The following is a 3,616-nucleotide window of genomic DNA, read 5'->3' as shown; positions in this document are numbered from 1 at the left end:
TCTCTCTCTCTCTCTCTCTCTCTCTCTCTCTCTCTCTCCCCCTCTGACTTATCCCTCTACCTCTTACTCTGACTTTCTGATTGACACCTTCATAGTATATCATAATATGGCAATGGAAACAGGCTGTATGTTGCTTTTTATAAAGACACTAATTCATGAGAGAACACCCTTGTGATCTCATTTAACCAGTTATTTCCAAATATCATCCCAAACACTGTCACATGGAAAGAGTTGACTTCCTTGTAGACAAAACAAAAGAAAACAAAACAAAAATAAACTTAGTTCAGTTTTTAGAATTGAGGTTTGGTCTCTTGCTATATATTAGAATGCTAATTCTGCTACCCAAGATCTGGTTGTCTCAGGGAAAAGAGACTCCTCATGAACATTAAGTGATGTTATGTGACCTTGTTCCTTAATTTAAAACTACTGGTTGGATAAAGATGCCGGCATCCTATAGCCAAGCAGAAGCGAGATGCGTTGGGTGTGGTTTTGGTTCCCAGGCTTTGGATATGAAGAGGACTACAAGGGAGACGAGAGGTGAAGAGAGGAGAAGACACCATGGGGTAAACAATCATGAGAACTTGCCAGTCAAAGTAATGACAGCCCAGATGAAAATGGTAAGTCATATCATGGGGCTATTGATAAGGAAGTAGATATTAATAGCTTAGAGGGTAGAGATCTGCCCAGCTCTAGTGATGATTAAGGCTTGTTATAAATATAAAAATGTTTGTGCCTTTTATCTGGAAACTGAATGATTAAGCAGGATAGAAACTCCTGATTAAGATTAATATTAACTACAATACCTTAGTGTGATGTATAGACCTCCATCAAGATCATATTGAGAATACTTCTACTTTAAGACCCAACTATTCTGTACTACTCCTGGGGATCTATCCCCAAATGTTCCACTATACCACAAGGACATTTGCTCAACTATGCTCACAGAAGCTTTATTCGTATTTGCCAGACACTAGACAACCTAGATGTCCCTTAACAGAAGAATGGATAAAAAAATGGGGTAGATTTATGTGAAGGAATATTATTCAGCTATTAAAAACAATGACATCATGAAATTTGTAAGTAAATGGGTAGAGATAGAAAAGGCCATTGTGATGAGGTAACCCAGACCCAGAAAAACAAACATTGTATGTATAAATTATAAGTGGATATTAGCCATTAAATAACAGGATAAACATGCTACAATCCAGTCCCAAGGAATCTAAATAACAAGGAGAATCCAAGGAGAGACACTTGAATCTCCCTGAGCAGGGGGAATAGACTAGACATCAGCGATAATGGAGGGAGAGAAGTGAATAGGGGAGAGGATGAAGAGGGGATCTGGAGGAATCTAGCAGGGGAGGATGGAGAGAGATAGTACTGTGGAATAAAATTTGAATGTTATGAGGGGTCATCTCTGGGGATCTAGTAACATAGGACAATAGAAACTTCTGGGAGTCTATGAGGGTGTCTCTAGCTAAGACTGCTAGCAATGAGGAATATGGAACCTGAAATAACTATCTCCAGTAACCAGAAAAAACTTCCAATGGAGGGGTTGGGATACCAACCCAGACAAGAAAGGGCTGACTCTGACCCTCTTGCTTGCCTTTGGCTCCTGTTTCCCTAACTAGGCTGCCATGTCTTGCCACAATTAGAAAAGTTGTGCCTATGCCTACTGCAACTTGATATTCCAAGGAGGGTCAGGTTCATGGGAGGCCTCCCTTTTATTGAGAAAGAGGACCTAAGGATGAGGGAAGTTAGTTAAGAGGGAGAGATGTGCAGAGAGGGGTGAGCGGAAGCTGAGACTGGGATGTAAGTAAATAAATAAATACTAATTAATTTTAAGAAAATGAACATATTATGACAGGTAATGTTGTATGTGGTATGTATGGTAAACATAACACAATATGATAAGAAGAGCTATGGTTTCCCATTGAAGAAATAATTTGAAATATTTGAATGAATTAAATTTTATGGAGGTTAGTATATGAGCAGCTGACATACCATTCAATACTTTTACAAGAGCCAATATACTTGAGGTAAGTGAAACTCATTATGAATGACATAGGAAACAATGAAGGTGAGAGATTGCATACAGAGATCTTATTTATTCCCAGGAATTTCTCACTTTTGGTCATTGAAGTCCTGTGACCAATGAACACATGATTTCACTTATGTTAGAGATTTAGGATAAGATTTTTTTTTCTTAAACTTTGATCTTTAGTTTTTTTTTTTTTAATTTTTTCTATGACTATTATGTATTTGGCACTTTTGAGAAGGGCTATAGTCCCAGCTTTCAAGTTGTGTTTTGAGAAACAAAAAAAATTTATTTCACTTTACAATAATCCAGTCAAGAGTCCATCACCACGAGATGTCAGGGCAGAAACTCAAGGCAGTAACTGAAGCAGAACTCATGGAAACTCTCTGCTTACTGGCTTGTTCCTCCTGGCTTGCTTAGTTTGTCTCCATTCTCTTAAACATAGGTTCATTTATCATACAATATAATATAAATACAGTTTCCCTTCCTTCTACTCTTCCCACTTCCTTCCCACCTCCTCTCCCATCCAGATCCACACTTTTTCTGCACTCCTTATAAGAGAGCAGGCTTCTCAGAGATAACAATAAAACATAACAAAATAAAACATAGGATAAAAGAAAAATCATCATATCTAAGTTAGACAAGCCAAGTGAAAAGGAAAATAAAAGAGCACCAAGAAAACATACAAAAGTCAGAGAGTTGCATGCTTATACATTCAGGAGTCACACAAAAGTACTAAATGGAAACTATAGTTAATTTAAGTAACTATAACTAAATTTGATTACTATGGTATAATATACTTACAGAAGACCTGATTTGTTTTCTAGTTCCATGTATTTGCCTGCAAATTTCATTATATCATATTTTAACAGCTGAGTAATTCTCCATTTCATAAATGTACCACATTTTCTTTATCCATTCATCTATTAAAGGACATCTAAGTTGTTTCCAATTCCTGGCCGTTGTGAATAGAACAGCAATGAACATGTTTGAGCCAGTCTCCCTGTGGTAGAAAAAAGTATCCTTTAGGTATATGTCTTAAAGGATAGCTGGACTGTATAGCTGGATTTTGAGGTAGAGCAATTAGATAAGAGGCCCAGATTTTAAGAGTAACTCAGTTTTATGAATATTAATATTGCTAAATACTGTGAAAATATACAATTTTTAAAATCTTTATCACCACAGCCACACATAGAGACATCCTGGGATGCATTCATTCAATTCATATTTCTAGACTGTTGTGTTATGCAGTTAATTATCTTAGTTACTGAGCTTAGAGAGAGGAACCAAAAGGAAATAAGACTGTAGGAAGAAATTAGCCATTTGACACTAAGGGTTATTATAAAAATTCACAAAATAACTCAGAAAAGCCAATAAATTTCACTGATAGAACTTTCTATCAGAATTTCCTCTGACTCTATGACTGCTGCATACCCTGATTACCTATTTTCTAATTTACAGCTGAGAAAATCAAATATAATGCTCAGGTCACAAAAAACTATAATGGATAAAATATGCTAGTTTAGACAACAAATAGTTGCAGGTATTTTAAAAAGAATTGGAAGATATAAGTCAAAGTGT

This window comes from Mus caroli, chromosome 16, assembly GCF_900094665.2.
Source record: "Mus caroli chromosome 16, CAROLI_EIJ_v1.1, whole genome shotgun sequence".
Classification (NCBI taxonomy): domain Eukaryota; kingdom Metazoa; phylum Chordata; class Mammalia; order Rodentia; family Muridae; genus Mus; species Mus caroli.
Note: the sequence above shows the minus strand (reverse complement) of the source record.